The following is a 22,517-nucleotide window of genomic DNA, read 5'->3' on the forward strand; positions in this document are numbered from 1 at the left end:
TAGATATTTCTTATCAGGTTTATGCTAGGTAGTTGTTTGTTGGTGTAAACAGGACTTTTCTTCCCATTTATCTTCTAACTAGTTTATGTCTTTAAATGTGAGGGGGGTCTTACATTTTTATATAACTTTTTTACTTTGATATAATTTCAGACTTATAGAAAAGCTGAAAAAATAGTGCAAGGAACTTCCATATACCCTCTCCCCAGCTTCACTCATTGTTTCTATTTGCCTCATTTGCTTTATCATTCTCTGTCTCTCTCCATATATATATACATGTTTTTGTTTTCCTGAAATCATTTTGAGAGTAACTTGGAAATATAGTGCTCTTTTACCCCTAAATATTTAGTGTGTGTTTCCTAAGAACAAGGACATTTCTTTTCATAGCCACAGTAAGGTTATCAGAAAATCTAACATCGCAATACTACTATTTAATCTACAACTGATATTTAACTTTAATCAATTGAACCAGAAGCGTCCTTTCTACTCTTTGCCCTCCCTCTCCGCTCCCTGCTACCCCAGCCCCGTCGTCTAGAATCTAGGCCAGGATCGCTACATTCAGTTGTTGTGTTTCTCTAATCTCTTTATTCTAGAACAATTTCTTGGCCTTTTTTTTTTTCTTTATTGCCTTCCTTGACCTGGACACTTTGGAAGAGCACGGCCAGTTGCTTTGTAACACGTGCCCCAGCTGGGATTGACGCGCAGTTTATCCACAATCAGCTTCAGGAAAAGCTATCGATTTCCCTATGTTGACTTTCAGAATGTGCTCCTGCACTACATTCCCCTATTGTTTGTGCAGGTTTTTTCCTGAAATTTCTTGGGTTTTCCAGATAGAGAACCAGACCAGCTGCATATAGAGGGAGTTTTCTCTCTTCCTCTCCAATTCTCATGCCTCTGCTGTGGGAGACCCAAAGGGCATCTGGACCCTGCCGTCCGGATGATGCTGAAATCTGTTCTGACTGCCTCTGAAGTCACTGCTGACTCCACAGTCAGCACTTAGGAAGGACTGAAGACTCCCACCAGGAATTTGCTTTTCCCTAGGTGTACAGATGTGGGTAGGCAGCAGCGGTGGCTGGTGGGACAGTGAACACTGCACTCATCAAATCCTCCGATATAATAGCCTCCAATGGGGGGAGAGGAGGATTATTTGCTATAAAGTACAGAGATGTGTCCATTGATTATACAAACATTCAGTGAGAGCACACGGTGGCACCGCTCGTGCTGGGCCATGGCGCCATAGAGAAGATTGGTTAACAGTTGGGAAAAAAATTCATTTAGACTCTATTTCATATCAGAGGTGGATTATTCCAGGTGTAATAAATGGTCAAATATTAAAGAAAAGCCAAATACAGGCAAAAAACATAAAACTTCTAGAGTTTAGGGGAAAGCAAGGAAGGTGACAAATGATTGAATAAGTCACAAAGAACAAAGACTGGCAGATTTGACTACCTAAAAAGTAAAATATTTCAACATAACCTAAATTAAAAGGCAACCTATCAGATAGGATAGAAAATTAACATTTACTTGGAAAACACATGAACTGAAACATAAAACACTAAGAATGACCTCAGTGCCCAAATGAACAAAAGAATGCAAATTAGAGCCATAATGAGGTATGGTCTTTTGCTTATTAAAGTTAATTGTGTGTGTATGTGTGGTGTGTGTTATGGTAGAGGGAAACACTATCCTTTTAAAGATGGGGGCTGAAATCCCATAAGTGGGAAAGTCATCTTGGTTGGAAAACTCAAACACTGGTAGGAAGGGAAGCCCCAGGGCATGGCCTGAGTGGGCCGGGGGGAGAGAAAGAAATGAATTGCTCTGCAGAGCAAAGTGGGAAGGACGTTGAGTTGAGGGGGCAGTGGGTATGTGTGTGTGGCAGGAGAGGGTTCTGAAGGGAGTGGCATAAGAAAGACTGAAGAACAAGAGTCACAGGGAGAGGAAAGCGGAGCAATTTGGCCTCTGTGGGAATGGCTATTGAAATTTGGGGGAGAACAGTGGTGTTTTCTGTTAAATTTTAAGTTATCTGCTCAGCTATGCTAGAATCCTCAGTAAACATCTACTCCACAAACTGCCCCAGGGGGGTTACAGTGCTTTGAGGAAAAGGGGCTATTTTCCACTTGGGTTGAGACAGAACTGAAAGAAGGAAACAGCCCCAAGAGGTGAAAGGCAACTGAGATTCAATGGCAAAAATGACTGCTCCAGACAAAAAGAGATAACAGATAAAATGGTTTCTAAATTTAAAAAATGCATGGCTATCCTGGAAGCCAAAAGGACAAGTTGTAAGGAGCAGGAATGAGGGGGCACCTGGAGTGGCAGGAGTGGTTGAAGCCACTTGGCCTGTGGAGGCTGATGCAGGGCCTGGGATGTCAAAGCGCACAGGGAGGCAGGAGTTAAATTTGCCTCAGGCTTGGGAGGGATGTGCTCAAGGTCAGAGGATTTCAACACAGCCTTCAAGCTAGCGGTTCTCAATGTGTAGTCCCAGAGTCTGTGGCATCTGCATCCCTGGGGAGTGTGCTATCAATGCCAGTTCTTGGGTCCCATCCTAGACCTACTGAATCAGAAACTCTGAGGATGAATCCCCAAATCTGTGTTTTCACCAGGTGATTCTGTGGCATGCAAGAGTTGGAGAACTGCTGTTTTAAACCACAGCTCAGAGAGGAGAGCCAGTAGTCACTATTCATTCGCTCATCAGCTCATTCAACAGATATCTATGGAGTGCCTGCTGTGTGCCAGGCATTGTTATAGATTCTAGGGGTACAGAGGAAAACAGGAAGGAAAAGTCCTCATTCTGGCACTATCCAGTAAGGATTTTAGCATTTTCTTTTAGTAATTTTCATGTGTCCCATATTATGTTAATTATTAACTATCCTTTCAGTTGATCAAAGCTGAAATCCTTAGCATTATCCTGGTGTTCTCATACTCCACCCCAGGAATCTTCTTGACTCCAACTTCAAAATGTATCCAGGATTTGGCCTCTTATTATCACCTCCACTGCCCTTACCTTGTCCCAGGCACTATTATCTGCAATAACTGAGGTGAGAGGTGATGGAGGTGGGAGCCAGGGTAGGAGAGAAGGAAAGGCAGTGATCAAGGGGAGCATTGTCTCAACACAGCCACCGAGTGATCTACTTAAAGTTCAAGTCACATCACAACAGGCTTCTGCTAAATACCTGCATGACCTCATGCATCACTCAGAGCAAAAGCCACGTTCTTAGAGTAGCAGACAAGGGTCTTCCAGGCTGTTCCTGAAGATCCCCACGGCCCCCCCAATGTCAGTGCCACAGCCATGGAGGCCACCGTGCCCTGCTGGTTCTCTAACACAATGGAGAGGCTCCCACCTCTCAGAGAGGCCTTTGCACTGGCTGGTTCCCCTGTCTTGAGCTCTCTTCTCTCAAATAGTCACATGGCTACTTCACTCGCCTGCTTCAGGTCTTGACTCAGATGTCGCCTCCTCAATGGCCTTGACTCTTGTTTAAAAGTGTAACACCCAGCTCACTGCCTGTACTTCTGGGTCGCTTCACCCTGCCCATTGTCGGTCCCATAGCACTGAGCCTTGAAGGTACCACAGAGTCTACTCAGGCTTTGTCTGTCTCCTCCATCCTGAGGGCAGGATCCTTGTCTATTTGTTCTCTGCTGTAACCCAAGTGCCCAGAACATTGCTTGGCATGTAGTAGGCACTCAGTAAACGTTTGTTGAAGTAATAAATAAAATGTTTAATATGTGTTGCTATTATAAGTCAGCTTTCTTTTTTATGACACTTCCTGACTATTTATCTCAGGCTCTCAGGAATTGGTTATTAGGCATCTGTGTGACATTCTGCCACTTTGTTTACCTTACTTAGATTTGGGGTTGATTCCCCTGGATTTTTTAGAAGGTGATAGTTTTCTCTTTTCCTTTGCTATGTGAATTCCCTCTTGTGAGCATCTCTAATCATAAAGCATCTCTAATCTATATTAAAAACTATAACATCCTGTTCTTTCAGGGGTATGCCTTTCTGTGCTTTCTGCATTGAGACTAATATTAACTTGCTCATATATTCATATTTTATCTGCGTGTGTGTGCACCCATTTCTGCTCTTCAGAAATGCACAAAGACTTTACTGAGTACATGGCTTTGCGTGTCTCCTGAGGAGCAGTGTGGTCTGCCAGAAATACCCAAGCTACCTCTGTCTTACTGGATGTTTGAGCTATGTTCCCCCTCCATGCCAGATTTCCCTCATCTGTAACACATGAGCTTGGACGAGCTAATCCAGAGAGTTGTTTCTTACCGTACTAATGTAGCCGCAAAGCCTGATTTTTACTGCTTTGTCCATTGAAGTGATAGATTAGGCTAATAATTTTCCTTGTGTTGAACCAGTTTTGCACTTTTGATGGAATCCTTCTTTTCTACAGTCTCTGGCACATAAATAGTGTTCCGTGAACGTGTGTTGAGGAAGGAGGAAGAAAACAATGACAATGAAAAGATCATGAGATTTGGAACAGAAAGAAGCTGGGTTGAAATCTAATTTCTGCCAGTAAAATGCGGTGAGATTTACAGTCTGAGTGTCTTCTTTTGAAAAGGAGGATACTTATCTAAAATATTTATTGTGACAATTAAATAAGATTGTCAATGTGAAAAAACTTTGCAAACTGTAAGATGCCATGAAAATATTATCATTATTTTCATTGTTGTAACAAAAATATAAGGGCTTACTAAATTCAGCGTACTCTATGAGTATTACTAATTGAAAGAGAAAGTCAGATTTTTTTCTGCTATTCTTAGCCTATGATGTGTAATTTGACTACATCTGGCTTCCAAGTCACCACCCCCCACCGTCCCCAATATCTGCTGCTAAGTGTAGTTCACCAATATTATTGATATGCTTCCCAGGATGTCACACTTCATATCTCCTAGGACCCTGTCATGAGAGCCAAGGGCGTCCCATGTTGACAGTTGTACCTGACATACAGAAGCACCTAACACTAATTAACCATTGATTGACTGTTTGATGTGAGTATTGGCATTTCTTGGGACTTGGGTGAGGAATTGACAAAATCGCATTGACCGTAGTTATAATTCACTGCCTCTTCTTTTTCATACAGGTTAGCATGTGTATTTTCATCCAAGGTGGTGGCGGTAACTCCTAGAGTAAGATATTAAGTGCAGCCAGTGGAAATATCTTAAAAAGATAAGCAGCTATAATGGACATACCTTTAAACCGAGGGTTAGGAAATCTGGTTTTCTTTATCCCAACTCCACCACTGGCTGTGTGAATCTGAGCAAGTCTCTTAACACCTTACCTCAGCTCCTTCATCTCTAAAAGAAAAGATTTAGAAAAGATCTCAGCTGCCTTCCCAGCCCTGAAAGTGTATGATCCTAGGTAATGGAATGAAATCTTGACACTAAGAAAATTCTTAAAGCCACCCAAATAAAAGTTAATAAAATTTAAAAGTCAAAATAGTAATGTCACTCTAAGGCAGATTAAAGCTAAAAAGGAGTCTTAGCACATTTAAAAGTAATTAGTTGGAAAAAGGCACTACATGCCAAAACCAAGACCCAGCCACAACCTGAGAGCTGTTAAAACAATGAAACACTTCCTTAAGCATAAAGTCGTTGACTTTCAATGCCATAAAGGGCTGAAAAAAAAAGGTAATTAAATTCCTAATTTTCTAAAGCAGGTAAAACGAATTCAATAACACAGTAAACCACGTTTTAAATGGTACATAGACATTAGAATTTATCTAGTGCACCCTGTGGGCTGCCAGCAGCAGAGGCTACGGGAGCCAGCCCTGCCCCTGGAATCCCACGTGGCATCTCGAGTGACAGGGCACTGGGGGCCATGTGCCTGTGCCTGGGAAACGGGCTCTGCTTGGCTGAAGTCCCCAGGCTGAGTACCTTTGACAGAAACCCTCAGTTTGGCAGCTTATACAAACTCCTGCTGGTCAGAGGGGAGGGGCAGCAGACCCCGCTGACCCAGCGCAACTTCTCGTCTCTGACTGATCAGAATTGGACATGCTGACAGCCCCACGTATCTGTTAGGTCTGGAACTCACAGCCACTCATTTCCTGGCAGTTGATAAAAGCCTGGAGCAAATATGGCTGAGAAGAGCTTAGGGCAGCGTGTGAGAACACTTGATCTTAGCCCTCTGACAGCCTGGAGAAATGCTGAGAATGCCTCACGCAGCTTGTTAGCGGGAAGCCGCGTGCCTTCCATTTTGCGTCTAAGTTTACAAAGGGGTTACCTATGAACAGGAAACGGGAAAACAAAATGAGGCAAGCTGACAGGCAACTTGAATCGACGCCCTGATTTAGCTAGAGAAACTGTTCTCCCCTCTCAGCAGAACCTCCCGTCTCCAAATTCCCTTTCATTTGGATGTAGATGGACTATGTGTTGGGTAGAGACTTAAACCTCAAGGCTATACCAATCATTCATTTGTTCAACGAACCTTTACTGAACGTCTGCTGTGTGCCAGGCACTGACCTACACATAGGTGGACATTATGATGCAGATTTCTGGAGCACCCACTTTTATGACATACCCTAATATACTGTACTTGTTCTAGCATGAATACCTGTAGCAGACACAAACACAATACTTCAACATCAATTCACAACGTGTGTGTACTTTGCTACTAATATACTCAGTCTAGATTAGAGAATATTAACTTGAAAACTGCAGTTTAAAATTTGCATTCATTATTCATTGTCCAAACTATGTTATAACAACATGCAGAGAAATCAAGATGTTATTGCGGGACGTACTAACCAGATGTGAAGGGAGATTGGACATAGCAAGTGCAGGAACATGGTATCGTTATGAACTTAGAGTGTTCAGAGAAAGCATCCTTTGACAAGTGATGTTTAAACTGCGCCTGGAGTGTCAGGGGAGCCGGCCAAGCAAAGGGATTGGAGGAGAGAGGGCATTCCTATTAGAGGGAACAACAGGTTCAACAGGACAGATTCCAGAGCGAGAGCAAGTGAACAACATCACATAAAGCAGAAGATGAAGGTGAAAAAGTGCAAGAGTGGGATGGAGATGGAGATGGATGGAGATGGAGCTGGATGGAGATGGAGCTGGATGGAGATGGAGCTGGATGGAGATGGAGCTGGATGGAGATGGAGGTGGATGGAGATGGAGGTGGATGGAGATGGAGGTGGATGGAGATGGAGGTGGATGGAGATGGAGATGGATGGAGATGGAGCTGGAGATTATAGCAGGGCAGCAGAATGAAGGGGTAACGTCACCAGATTTTTATTTTAAAAAGACTACATTAGACTTCTGCTAAAAAGTCTTTTTCCTATAGTCCCCAATTTGTGACCTATTAAAACCATCCAAAGAACGTAAATAGAGAAGAAAACAGCATCTCCAACAAATGTAGTCAGAGCTACAACCTCCAATTGATAAGCTAAAGAGAATATCTGCCAAATCAGTGAATTTGGGATCGATTTGAAGAAGGATGCTGAGAGATGACACATAAGCCTTCAGACCTCAGCCTGGTCCAGAGTTCTCTGAAAGTAAATTAGATGGACATAAATTGTGAGTTAGGGATTTCCTGTGAGCCAGGCCTACCTCCTAGCTGGGTGATCTGCTCAGCTGAAATGGGCAAACAATAAAAATTAAGAAAAGGAGTCTCTATGAATATATTCAGAAGGAATGTGTCTGGACTGAAGCTGTCAGCTGCCCCAGATCACTCCTCTGCCCCAACCATACTCACCACTCTTGAGAAAGTAGCAGACTTAAGTAGAACAGCCCCCTTCTCAAAGGAGAGGGGAGTAAAAGAACACTGTGGGTCCTTTGTATAGACACGACAACAAGGAAAAGGATGAGGAAAGTCAAGAGGTGCAAACCAGATGAGGAATTGACATCTGACATAGAATTATTCCAAGCTATGAGAGAAAATTACTCCAGAATATAGAACAAAAAATTCAGATAAATACTTTTTCAACTCTCAGAGATGTTAAAAAGAACATGGTCCCTTTGAAAAAAAAACAAAAACGGCATAATAGAGAGAGAAAGAGCTCAACGAAGAGATTCTAAGATGGCCAAAAGAGAAAAAGTAAGCTGGCAATGTTTAGGAAAGAAACTGAACACAACAATAAAACTGCTATAGAAATAGAAGTCACCTTCAAAGCTGCAACAACCAGACTCCAGAGTGTAAGTAAATAAAGGAAAATGGAAAGAAGACACTTATCAATTGTTAGAAAAATTGTGAACATTGAAGATAAGGGTCAACCAACATAAGCATATCAGTATTTCTGGAAAAGAGAAAAGATACATGAGACATAAATGCATTACAAGATGTCATAGAAGAAAACTTCCCTGTAAGAAACCAAGAGCTGAGCCTGCAGTCAACAGAGCACTCATTCCAGCAAGAAAAAAAGAGACTCAGAACAAAAGAAACTTGAGGCATAGCCTGAGCTACTGAACTGCAAGGATAAAGAGTGTTGTAGCTGTAATTTTTATTTTACATAAAAAAATCAAGCTGGCCTCTGATTTCTCCACTGTGACATTCAGCGTCAGAAGACTGGAACACCATGTGTAGAGTTATGGAGAAAGTTTCACAAACATTTTATATCCATCATGTTATAATTTATGTATGATGGTAACAGGCAAATATTCTTAAAAAAAAAAAAAAAGATGCAGGGAATGTAGCAGCCATGAGCTCTTCTTAGAAAAAAATACTTATTTATAGACAAAATCCAACCAATAATCCTGGGATACAGACCACAGTCAATGGTATTGATTTTTTCTCCAAGTGTCCCTGTGTTCATTTATTTAATACTTGTACTAGCAATAGAAGTAGTAGTAATAAAAAGAATAATAATGGCAGCGACCAATTATTTGAGCTTCCTAAATGCTAGGCACTTTACAGTCACGATCTCCCTCAATCCTTACAGGGCCCTGTAGAGTGGCATCATTATCAGCCCATTTCACAGTTGGAGAAACACCTATAACTCAGGAAAAACAGAGTAAGCAGCAGACCCACAAACTGACTCTTCATTTTCTGACTCTTCCATTTATGTCTCTTTTATCACTTGAATCTCTGTCTTTTTCCTCTGCATTCTGAGAGATTGTCTGAAGTTGATCCTCCACACTGCAGATCTGATTTTCTACAAAGTTAATTCTGTCCTTTACTGCCTTTGCCAATTATCAGATTATTCTGTAGCATTGTCTTTGCATATATTCTTTAATTAACTACCTTATTACATATTAAGATCTTGTCTTACTATCTCATCTTTCATCTCTTAATTCTTAGAATCTTTGCTCTCATTTCCTCAAGGGTATAAAGCAGACTCTCTCTAAAATTTACTTGTATGACTTGAATGAAATATATGTTTACATGTTCTAAGAATAGCCTTTCTCTATCTTTGAATGCTACATTTATCTTCCCTGTTGTAGAAAGTTTCTTTTAGCCTGTGTGTGTGTGTGTGTGTGTGTGTGTGTGTGTGTGTGTGTGTGTGTTTATTTCTGAATATTTGGTCCTGGATTTGCCCAAAATTAAGACGGGTGAATTCTTGTTAGATCTTACTTGAATGGATGTAGAATCTTTAACTCTTCAATTGGAGGGCCAGTTGACCACATAATCCTAGTTCAAGGAGGCAGCTGTCTATCAGGAGAGGTCTTGTATCAAGGGGAATTCATGTTGACAAAACTTTCTCTACCCAAATCTCTGTCTGGCTGAGCCTCCATTCCATGTTGGTGGAGTGTCTGACGGCCTTCCTGTGCGTCTTCCGTCTTCCACGTCAGGGCAAGTCCAGTCATACCAGAGAATAGCAGAACCACTCCGGAGAGGCTCCTGCTGGGAGAGAAACTCTGCCCTCTCGGGCTTTCTGCTGGGTGTGGCAGGTTTCCCCTGGGCTGCCAGCACAGCTGATTCCCAAAGATTTTTCTACAGTAGCAAACACATTTTCAAGTGAAAATGTCTCTACTCTCTCATGGCCCAGTTTGGCTTCCAGCCTGTGCCCCTCAGGAACTGGGGGTGCCCTTCACCTCGGAGATTTCCTTCAATCAGATGCCCAATTGTTCCATCTGAAGATCAGAAATGCTGCAAAATTTGTGACGTGTGGTTGAGATTCTTCTCGAGAATCCCAAGTGATGTTATTTGCCCCTATTTTTCAATTTTCATTAGATAATTTCACTTGGTCTCTTAAGGGAGCTTAATGTCTATATGAACAGCGACATCTTTCCCTCCCACCCCCCTCAATATTTTAGCTTTTGACAGCTGCTTTTGGTCCCTCAGTTGGGGCGATCTCATCAGATGCTTCTCTTTGGCTTATTGGATTCAAATCCACACAGGACTCCTGGCTCAGTCCAGCATCCTAATGCCACTACTTGGTGCACTTGAGGGTTGAGCCCTCTGCCAACCACAGTCCCAGCTCTCTTGAGTCAGTGGCAGCCTCTAATTGGATATTTCTATCCTCCTTTCCACTCACGGTTGGGAGCTTTGGACAGGTCTCAATTATTTATTGGGATCTTAATTTTTCTTACATTTTGAATAAGATGTTTATTTGACATAGATCTTCATTCTTCGTCATATTTGCTTCCATTATTTCTCCCTTATTTATTTTCCTTTTTCTTCCCTTCCTTTTAAATGAAAAGTGTTCAACTCAATTTTAAGATGCTTTGTGACCTAAAAGGGACCAGAGTCTGGAGGGGATCAAAGTTAATTCAGAAGCTGAGAGCCCGTGTCTATATTTCCTTGGCAGAATTGAAAGTGACTAAAAGATTCTGTCAGTGTGATTCAACCCAGCTATTTTGTAAAGCCCCAGGCAGGGGTAATGATGGGGGAGGACACCCAGAAATAGCAGCCTCGTCAATTACGGGGACAACTTATCAAGGCCACAGTCAGTTGAACAAACCTATTATACTTATGTCTACTTGTGCTAGAGTTGAGATGTGCCTGTGAGTAAGGAGGGAATTTTCTCAGTAAATGATCAGGGTGGAACAGCCTCCACCAAAAGAGAAGTTGGTTCCCAAAGGGGAAAAAATGGGCTAACGTTTTATGTAAAGCAGAACTGGAAGTTATTGAGCCCTATACATAGCTGCTTCTCTGTTAGGATCGTTCCAGAATTAGGTTTGGATCCCAAGGAAAAATGAGTGGGCTCTGAACACAAGGCAGGTCAAGGCAGGCATATGTTGAGTGATCAGGCACTCTATAGCTCCTGCTTCTCTCCTAGGGCTTTGGCTGGGCTCCCAGCAGAGGATCTGGATGTATGACAGGGCAAAGTGTCTTGTGAGCACCAAAAGGCTGCTCTGTTAGAGAAGCAGCTATTCGGAGTACAAGGAGGACAGCGATGGGGGCAGCTGATGTGGCCTCAGCTTTGGCAGGGGAGGTGCTGACAGCAGTGGTTGGGACATGGAGTTGTGTTGACAGGAGTTGGATCAGCTGACACCAGAGCAGCAGGCAGCAGCTTGCATGAATTATCCCAGATCCAATGCTCCTCTCCCGATGAACTTCCAACATGCATGACATCCAGCTTGTACTCAAGCAAAAACACATTGAGGCTGCCCAGTACCAGTGCAGGAAACTGCAGCTGGCTATCTTGCTTTGCTACTTGCAAACAGCCTTTCAGAACCCAGCCATCCATAAGTAGCAGAATTTCTGTACTCAGGTGAAAAAGCAAGTCACTGCAGTCTTTTTTGTTACAGGTAGTCATTCATGCGGCAGCCACCATATTTCTTCAAACGTGAGATAATAGTGGTTGTGTGACATACCATTTTTTCACTTACACTAGGAAAGAAAATTGCTGCCAAATAAACGATGACATTCTAATGATTGAAAGTTGCCTTCTGACTTCAGAGATGTTAAAAAGTGAAGAAATGGGCATCTTAGAACTAGTGAAATAAGGTATATGTCGGGCACTGTGTGCCAGGCATTGAGCACAGGGCTACAGGCAAGATACATGTCAAATCTGGCCTCAGGAGACTTAGAGTCTGGCGAGAGGATGGCTGCTGGAGAAGCAATTGCAAGTGTGACGCAGGGCCAGGACGAGCACGGGAGTCTCCTCCAAGAGAGTGACACCAACCTTGAGACCTGATGGAGTTGGCTAGGTGAGGGCAACGCTAGCTTCCAAGAAGAGGGATTAGCACGTGCAAAGGCTCTGAGATGGGAAAGGTCCAGTGTGACAAGGGTGACAGTACCTGGAAGGAGAGTCCAGCAAGGCCACGTCATGCAGAGCCCCCAGCCCACATAAGGGAACTTGGTTTCTCTGAGAGCAGTGGGAGGCCACAGAGAGGGTTTAAGTATGAGAGAAACTGGATCAGATTATGTTTCTTAAAAATCACTTTACTTGAGGTGTTGATGTAAGAGAAGCGTAAGAACAGGTGCAGGCAGGGCAGCTAGATATATGCAACAGTTTAGATAAGAACAGATAATAGTTTGTAATATGGCGCTGGTGTGGGGACGGGAAGAAAGGGGGGCTCAAGCATATTTTAAAGGGACAACAACTTCTCTGTTTTGTTGGTTTGACTTTTTTTTGCATGGGGGAAGAGGGGTCAACTGGCATGCCAGGAAACATGAATGTGGACTAAAGAAAATTCCAGCTGCAGACCGGAGTCAGCTTCTGATTTTCCAATGTTCATTGTGATTGCTTGGAAAACGAAGGTTCCAGATATTCAGATTTTTCTTAAACTAAGACATACTGCTATATCGGGGCAAAAATGATTCGAGTATTTCAAAAACAAATCATCTTCCCCAAATTTATTCAATTACTTCTCTAGATATGATTGCCATGACCTTAGATAACTTCATGCTTATGAGCATAAATTGTGAAGTTTTATATATTGAATTATGTTTAAAAAAATTTTAGAAGCACCCTAACAAGAAGCAGTCACTTAAGAAAGCTTTTAGCCGGGAAGTATTTCTAATTTGTATGGGAGTATTAAGTGCATGTTTATAAAATGAGAGAAAAAGCACTGGCCTAGAAAATAAGAAGGGCTGGTTGAGTCCCAGCTCTCTTAATTCACTACCTGTGTGACATGGGGCAAGCCATCCAAGTACATTTCATCTGCAAAATGAGGAAAGAGGCTCTCTCTACCTCCTTTGCAGGGTTATATGAACATCAAATGAGATTCACAGCCAATATTTTCTGAGTGCCTGTTATGGACTAGAGACTGTACCAGGCAGAAGGGATGCAATGGTGTGCAAGACAGCCATGCTCTCTGTCCTCAAGGGGATTTTCATGGCAGAGAAGAAGTTGGTACTATTGATTGTTGTACACATGGAAGATAGTACTGTCATCAGATATTAGTAATGGTAGAATTTTCTTAGGAAGGAGTGCTGGACTTTAATCTTGCTAAGGAATAATTTTCAAAAAGGTAAAATTATGATTCTCTTTCAAATATAAAAGGGACACAAGTCAAAGATTTTATTTAACTTGTTAATCAATGAGGGAACCGCAAAGATGTTAAAACCATTCCAAGAGTATTTGAGAAGCTAAATGTTAGGAAAAGATTACTGTCAGTATTCCCCCAGGACCATCAATCCTAACCCATTGAGGTTGTCTGTTCCACCAGACAAAAACCATTTGCATCGCTATCAGACAAAAATCTACCAATCGGTCTCTGCCCCTAGAGATTTGTAAAATAACCTAGTTAATAAAGTCAAGCTCCAATCAGCACTGAAAGAACGCCAGGTAGTCTCTCATTTGTTTCTTTCCAACTTTCAAAACATTTTCTGATAACCTCTAGTTCCCTTTATTTTATTCCTCCAAAAGTTCGCACGTAGATCGAAATCTTTTGGAATAATGAGATTAAGATATACTTACGGTAATTTTGATCTGATATCATTGCTAGGATTGTGGTGGACATTCCAGCAGTTTAAGGTGAATAAATGGGGGCAGAGGGTAGCAAATAAAATGGGAAGTGAGGGCCTGGGAGAAATATAATGAACAACTCAAGTGACCCAAGAATATTCAGAATTTTCTGAGTTGTGGAGCATATGAGTAGGTTACTATTTTATAACGGGGCCATCCTGAAGCCCCCTGGAACCTACCACCAAAATCACCTGGCACATTTCCACCAACATTTCAACAAAGAATAATAATACTTCCCAGATGTCAGCTGAAGTTACTCTGTTCTTTAAGATTTAAGATAATGTTGGCTTGAGACTTTGCCCACTTTCTATGGGCATTTCAATGTCGTCTCTTTCCCCTAAGATGTCTGTGGATTCCTGATGGCTCACACTCCAGGACCACTTCCAGCTCTAATTCCCTCCTCTCTTGGCATCTTATTCTCACACATATCTCACCTGTACCTCTTCGTTCTACTTAGTCCCCCTGGTCTCGCAGACTTTACTAAAGTGAGGTGAGGTGAGGGCAGGCGTTCCTGTCCCAGCAATGTACAACAGGATGTTAAAATACAAACTGTCTCTGTTTTGTCTGAAGTTACAATGACTGGCTGGACCAAAGCAGCAGTCTCAAATATCTCCACATCCCAAGGCAAAGTGTCGAGCAGACAGTGCAGGCCTCGCAAAGTGGTGGTGGAAAACCAGTGTGCTAATTCTCGGCCCATGATCCACCCCGAAGGCATAAAAGTGTTGAAGCTGGAGAGGCCAAGGGGGAAACTCTTTGGAGACAGTTGAGTACGTGCTGTGGTATTTCTCCCCAACACCATGGGGCACTGGGTAGATGAGATCTATTTCAGGGACCAGATATGGCCACATTAGGGAGGAGGGAGGAGGAGTTAGCATGGCGTCATCTTGGATTCCCCCAGGGAGGACTGCCTGGAAAGACAATAGGAAGGGCCTCCAGATGCTCAGGGGTAGAAGAGAGGCTGCACTCACATCAAGGGGGCAACAGTCAGAGGCTGCAGTGGGATGTTTCTGAGTCACTCAAGAAAGCATCTCTTAGGAGACAGAATCAACAACGAGCCTCCACCCCGCCCAAAGGGCACCACGGCCTGATTGTATCTATGCCAATACCTCTCTTGTCCCTGACTTCTCTCTCCATCCTTCTCTCCACTTTCCCCATCTTATTTCCAATCTATGGAAGACAGAGACAGCCCAGTGAGGGGGTAAGAAGCAGAAGAGCAAGGTGGGGAAGGAGCAGGAAAGAAGCTGAGCCGCCAAGATCTCCGAGCAGAGGCAGGCCAGGGCCGGGGGTATGGAGAGCTTTGACTTTGAATGAAGGAAGGTTTTGACAATTATGTTTCAACTGGTCATTTTATTTCCTGAAAGGAGAATGTCTGTGATTGAAAATGTCAGGCTTTTTGTTACCTGAGAGGGTCTAGAAAGATTGAGTCACTTGCTTAGACTTTGATCCAGGGACAGAGAAAGAACGAGCCCTCACATTGGCCAGCACCTGGGGATGAGGTGGAGGGAGACTGGGTGTCATTTCAAACCTCACCTTCCCTTCCATCCTCTGGGTGCTGAGCTTTTGGAACGCACCAGGGAGGACAGAGAAGGAAAGGGCAGATGTCTCTTTAACTGGGTGCAGTTGTGGCCTTCTGGGCTGGCTGTCTGCTGTTCTATCTCACTTTGTATTGTTTCGATGAGGACAGCGGTGGCTCCAACATGTCCATTGATAAGGGACTCACGCCTAAGCAGCAACCTTGTGCATTAAAGATCCCTTGAAAGATTCCACAGGAAATTCCAACTGAACCCCAGCTGGTAGCCTTCCTACCGTGTTCCTCTTAGGCAGATGCCTCTTTGCCCTCTCTGTGGGGGCAATCAGGGCTGTAGCCCCCATTTATACCTACTTATATCTTCTTGTAGGCACCTCCTATCTTTGTGAATCATTAGAGAGAGGAAGCACATTACTTCAAGATAGTCCAAGGGCAGGAAGGAGCCGCTTACATCTTCCTCATGGGAGGAAATAGCCTTTCTCCACAGACGCAGTCCTACCCAAAGCTTGACATGCTGTCACCTCCAGGACTGGTCTCCTATGAGGCTGGGGTGTGAGTGGTGGACAAGGACGGGTGGTAGGGCTGATTCTGGAATTAGGACTCTCAATAAGCCCCTGTTGTTGTGGCTGGACCAACCACCAAGGCCCCTGGGAGAGATTAGGACTTAGACTATGGGACACTCAGCACTTTTAGCTCACCACTCAGGGCCTTAGTAGCAATTCTGGGGCAATAGGAAAACCCCTACTTGCCAATCCTGTTCCAGTTGCCGTTGAAGGCCCCACGGAGAGCTGCGGAAGGCTCTGCTTTAACAGCCAGGTCTGTATCACCCTTTCCCAGCAGTCCTTGTTGCTCTTCATCCATTCAACTATTCCAACACTTTGGAATCCCATTTATATTTCTCATCAGCAGCCACTCTTGAGTCAGAATGCACTATCCATTTATCATCTACTGGGCTAAACAGGGTGACTGAGAAGTGAGCCTGGGATACAAGCAAAAGGAGAAATAATGGAGAGAATTCATCCTCTGGACAGTTCTTTTATGTAAAAGTCAGTTGACTATCTCCTACGTCCTCCCTTTGCAGGTGGGAACTGCTCATTTTAAGAGGGCAACGATTTTTATGTTTATATATAAGCAACTTGAGCAATAATGATTTTTCGGATTAGTTTAAATGTGCCTCATCCTCCTCTGTGACTAATCAAGCTGAATTCCATGCATACAGGAAGCTGTGTGCCATTTGCCAGTATCTGTGCAGACCTGCTGTGTTTGATTACCCACCGTTAGTTCAGAGCCGTCGGACAGACCAGGCGACTTCCAGGATTGTCGAATTATTAAGATACCTTGTCACCTTCCTGGCCAAGTTTTAACATCTTCACATAATCCCTATAGAGAGTGTGTGTTTCAAACTTGGCCTCATCTGGAGGATTAGTAAAACACCGGGAGCTTCCTCCTCAGGTGGTCAATGAAGGCCACAGCAAAGACAATAGGACAAAAGACTTTAAAATAGTTCCTATTTTTGTCAAGACTAAAGATACTGTTTCACTTATATTTTCTTCCAGACTTACTATGTCCCTTTCCAAAGTGAAGAATTGAAAAAGAAATGTTCTGAATAGTAACCTTATGAGACTCACAATGCGACATTTAAGAAGATGGGTTAAAAAGGCATCTATGAATTATAAATAATGTATAACATGGCTGTATAATATAGTGCAAGCTACAAAAGTGCTGCTTTTTTTCTCAGGGGGTAATTTTTTTCCACTCGTGGATTTATGTTAAAGTCCCAAGTCCTGGTGGTGAGATCGATGGGCAGAGCTTTAATTGGGGCTCTCTGGTGATTATCTAGACTGGTAACTGCTGTCAATCAGCTTCTAAAGAAATTTCTGAGCCAATCATTAGACTGTTCCTGGAGATGTTAGGCCCCTTGGGGCAATGATGAGGCTCCTAGTCACAGGGGCACCCTTAAGAACAGTGGAGCTATAATTCTCCAAGTTCCTGGCTTACCCGGTAACATGCATGTCTCAGCTTTCTGGCTAAGTCAGCTCAGCAGGATGATATCGTGGTAAATACTGGATCCACATCATTTTATAAGCAAAACAATGCTATAAGTCCCCTGACAGCTTCCATTAAAATAGAACAATAATACCCTATTATTTTTATAGAGCACTTTACAATTTTCTGTTATAGAATTGAATCCCATTGATAAAATAACAATGGATTTCTGTTCTTTTCTGGAGGGAAATATACAAAGTTCACAAAATTTCTCCCCTGTTGGTGTACGTCATATTCTTTTAGAAACACTGTTGTCATATGAATTAAAAATCCAAACCATTTTTGGATTAATTTAACGGTTTATAGTGGCTTAATCCATTAATTCAGATTCCACTAATTTAAATTTTATGATAATTCAAGTAGGGTTGGACTAAACTTGTTTTTTCCTCATCCCTGAATTATGGTGAATAACGATAAGAAGTGTTCTGTTGGTTGAATAATGAGCTGCCAGTTTCTTACTAAGTTAAATATACATGTACTTACCATATGACCCAGCAATTCCACTCTTAGGTATTTCCCCAGGAAAAGGGAGATAGATGTCCGCCCAAAGACTTGCCCACAGATGTTCAGAGAAGCTTTATTTGTAATAACTAGAAACTGGAAACAACCCAAACAACCATCAGTAAGTGACTAGATAAACAAATTGTGGTATATCCAAACAACGGAATATTACCAAGTAACAAAATAGAATGAGGTACTGATCCACGGGTACGAGTCTCAAAAACATAATGCTGAGTGAAAGCAGGCCAGGCACGAAAGAATATATGCTGCATGGTTCCATTTACATCAAATTCCATAATATGCAAAATTAATTTATAGTGACAGAAAGCAGATCAGTGGTTGCCTACGGATGGAGATGGAGCTATTGACTGGGCAAGAGCACAAGAGAATTTTTTGAGGTGATGGAAATATCCAAATATTGGTTGAGATGGTAGTTATATAGGTGTATATGTTTGTCAAACTCAGTGAACAGTGCACTTAAAACGTGGGCACTATATTTCTGTAAATTTTACCTTAATAAATTAGGCCTTTTAAAAAGCTAGATGCCACTACATATATCTTCATTAATAACAAAATTTCTGGCCTATCCCTTGCGTCTCTCTGTGCTTTCCCTCTTTTCAACTTTTTTAGCCATCCCATTTCCGATATGTAAATGGGATGAGGAATTCCAGCTTGAGTTCTTCAGATATCTTATAAAACAAGAAAAAGAAGACTCAATCCTTCCACCCACATCTAACAGGTCCCCAAATTCTACTTATTCTGACTTAAATATTTCTTGCCTCTTTACACCACTGCCCAGCTTCACCTCCACTGCTTTATTTTAGTTTTCAAAATTATCTCCTGGCTGGTCTCCTTCCTACTACGATTTGGTTTGAACAGAAGGATCCTCCACACCATCTCCCAGGAGCCAGAAAACAAAATGATACCCAGAGACCTTATGGCTGAGAGAAGGCAGGGAACCTGCAGGAGAAGCAGCAAGACAAGGGTGGAACTGGATAGGTCATGAGGAAGCTTGACGAAGGTCTCTCATGCTTCCTTCTGGGATTCTCAGGATCAGGATGTGGTCCTGAGTGAACCAGATTGTTTTCAATGCTGTTGCTGTTTTCCTTAGTGCATTATGGAAAGCCCTTTGGAAATTATTAGCCCATTTCAATTATGTTTGAGAGAAACAGGGAAAGGGTTTGTGTTCCCTGGAGGCTGGTAGAGAAGGGTCAGGAGTGATGGTGGCCATAAGAATCAAAGGCAGAAAACTCCAAGAAAGACAGGATACTGGGAGGGGCGGAACCAAAGCCCAAAGGTGCAGCCCACACCAGCCCCTGGCATCCACCCGCCCTTCACAATTTTCTCCCAAGGCACTGCTTTTCTTCTTGCCTCTAAGAGCATTCTGTTCTCTGTGTATTAAGTAAGTGATTTCCTTTCTATCTGCATCCTTGCGTTCTTCTCTGATTGCCAGAGAGGTTGGTGATAGTCAACGGTCACCCAGGAGGCAAAAGGTGGCGATTTTAGGCTGGGTTAGTCCATTGTAAAAGGTCTTTAAGAGCCGTTCCCACCTCTGAAAGTGCCTTTTAGCAAGACTCAGGATAGGGTAGCCTCCAGTGAGAGATTTCCCATCAATTACACACTTGTCAGGAGAAGCACAGGCTCAGCTCAGAGATTTCCACCTTAAACTTTCAAAAGAAGCCAGTTGCTAAAGGTTCTGGAGCCGGGATGCCAGAGGAGCCACTAAAAATCAAACAAGTGAGCAGAAACTGAATTTGACTTTTGGCCCCAGGGGCAAAAGAGATGGAGATGAAAGCTGACAGGCTCCTACTTGACGAGGCCTCTGTGGAGTGGGAACGGGTGACTCACAAATCGAAGTGGCACTTCCTCTCTACAGGCCGTCCTGTGAGAAAGGCCTAAACGTCCCCACCTAGCCCCTCCATGCAAACGCACCCGGGCCCACTGACTGGCGTATACGCAGGCAGGCCCTGTCACCCCCAGCACAGGACGCAGCTTTAGGGGTACAGCTTTAACCTCAGAGACACCTACAGATTTAGCCCAGCAGATTCTTCTCCGTGGCCAAAAAGGCAGCGCACATTTTATCACAGGGAGCCCTTGGACACAAGCCCTGTTTTTAGAGTATCTTCTTGCTCTTCTGCTGTTGATAAACTGAGTGCACTTGAACTTGAGTAAGTCACTTCGTCTTTAGGAGCCAGAGTTCCCCAAACTAAGATAAAAGAAGCTCATTGTTCGTGGAAGAGGTGGACATATAAATAGCAATCATGGTAGAAGGCGGTGATACTGGATGGGGAGTCAGGATGAAGGATGGATTAACTCCACAGAGAGGAGGGGACATTTGAACTGGATCTTGAGAAAGCTGTAAGAGTTTTCCAGTCGGGTGAGAGAGAACGTTCCAGGCAAGGTAACACATTCCTAAAGCCCTGGCGGCAGGAGAGGGAGGAGAGATGTGTGAGGTCCGTGTGTGGGAGAAGCTGCCGATTTGAGAGCGTGAGAGTGGACAGGAAGCTAGAGGACTTTTAGCTGGAGAATCAGTAGGTGGTGCCCAGAGAAGCCACAGTCAACAGAGGATGGCCTGCTGGCTCCTACCTTGAGCATCTGAGCAGGTGATGATTTATTTTTTGTATTTTTATTTTTTCCAATCTTATTTATTTATTTATTTCTAATTCCAGTAACATTGGGTTATAACATTATATAGCTTTTGGATGTACATCGCAATATGTTTCGAATTCTGTGTAGATTACATCATGTTCACTACCCGAACGCTAATTATAGTGCATCCCCTCACATGTGAGCCTAATCACCCCTTTTGCCCTCCCCTCTCTTCCCCCATGGGAACCACCAATCCAATCTCCCTTGCTAGGTGTTTGTTTGCTGTTGTTTTTATCTTCTTCTTATGAGTGAGAGCATACGATATTTGACTTTCTCCCCCTGACTTATTTCACTCAGCATAATACCCTCAAGGTCCATCCATGTTGTCACAAATGGCCGGATTTCATCATTTCTTATGGCTGAGTAGTAGTCCATCATGTATAAATACCACATCTTCTCTATCCATTCGTCCCTTGATGGGCACCTATGTTGCTTCCAAGTCTTGGCTGTTGTGTATAATGCTGCAATGAACATAGGGGTGCATGTATTGTTATGCCTTTGCATTTTCAAGTTCTTCGGATAAATACCCAGCAGTGGGAGAGCTGGATCATATGGTAGATCTATTTCTAATTTTCTGAGGATACTCCATACTGCTTTCCATAGTAGCTGCACCAGTTTGCACTCCCACCAGCAGTGAACAAGGGTTCCCTTTTCTCCACATCCTCTCCAACATTTGTTGTTTCCTGTCTTGTTAATTACAGCCATTCTGACCGGAGTGAGGTGATACCTCATTGTAGTTTTGATTTGCATTTCCCTGATAGCTAATGATGTTGAGCATCTTTTCATGTGCCTGTTGGCCATCTGTATATCTTCTTTGGAGAAATCTCTGTTCAGATCTTTTGCCCATTTTTTAATTGGGTTGTTGGTCCTGTTTTTTTTTTTTTTTAAAGATTTTATTTTTTTCCTTTTTCTCCCCAAAGCCCCCCAGTACATAGTTGCATATTCTTCGTTGTGGGTCCTTCTAGTTGTGGCATGTGGGACGCTGCCTCAGCGTGGTTTGATGAGCAGTGGTATGTCCCCGCCCAGGATTCGAACCAACAAAACACTGGGCCGCCTGCAGCGGAGCGCGCGAACTTAACTACTCGGCCATGGGGCCAGCCCAGGCTTGTTGGTTTTTTTGTTGTTGAACTGTATGAATTCTTCGTATAATTTGGATATTAACCCCTTATCTGATATATGGTTTGCAAATATCTTCTCCCAATTGTTACGTTGTCTTTTTGTTTTGTTGATGGTTTCCTTTGCTGTGCAGAAGCTTTTTAGTTTGATGTAGTCCCATTTGTTCATTTTTCTTTTGTTTCCCTTGCCTGGTCAGACATGGTACTTGAAAATATGCTGCTAAGACTGATGTCTGAGAGTGTACTGCCTATGTTTTCTTCTAGAAGTTTCATGGTTCCGGGTCTTACATCCAAGTCTTTAATCCATTTTGAGTTGATTTTTGTGCATGGTGTAAAGGAATGGCCTACTTTCCGGAGATCTCGGAGAGGACCGGGGCGGGGGGAACTTTCAAAGGCTGGTTCTGCGACCCGGAGGGGAAGCGCCGGAGCTCCGCCCGGGCAGCAGACAAAACTCTCTGTCTGCCATTAGCAGAGGGGCCACGCTAAGCATTCACGGCTCCGGGAGAGGCCCGGAGAGAATCCCAGAGGGCGGGGCGACCCCCAGCTGCCGTTGCCCACCCCGTGAGGCTAGGGATTGCCGGAGATCTCAGAGAGGACTGGGGCTGGAGAGAGTTCCAGAGACCCAGCTTAGTAGCCTAGGGGGAAACCCTACAGGCTCACAGCAGCCTTAGGGAAAGCCTCTGCACAGTACCAGTAGAAGGCACCCAGCCGCCAGCCACAAGGCTGGAAGACCCCAGGGCAAAAGCAGCATAGCTAGGTGTACCAACCACAGACTGTAGAAGATGCCAATAGCTCTCCTGCGACCCATAGAGGACAAGTGAGATTTGGTGGGTGCCAACAGCAACGGAGCGACAAATATAAGTGATCCCACCCCTGGCCGCTGGAAAA

The sequence above is a fragment of the Equus asinus genome, chromosome 10, assembly GCF_041296235.1.
Source record: "Equus asinus isolate D_3611 breed Donkey chromosome 10, EquAss-T2T_v2, whole genome shotgun sequence".
NCBI lineage: Eukaryota > Metazoa > Chordata > Mammalia > Perissodactyla > Equidae > Equus > Equus asinus.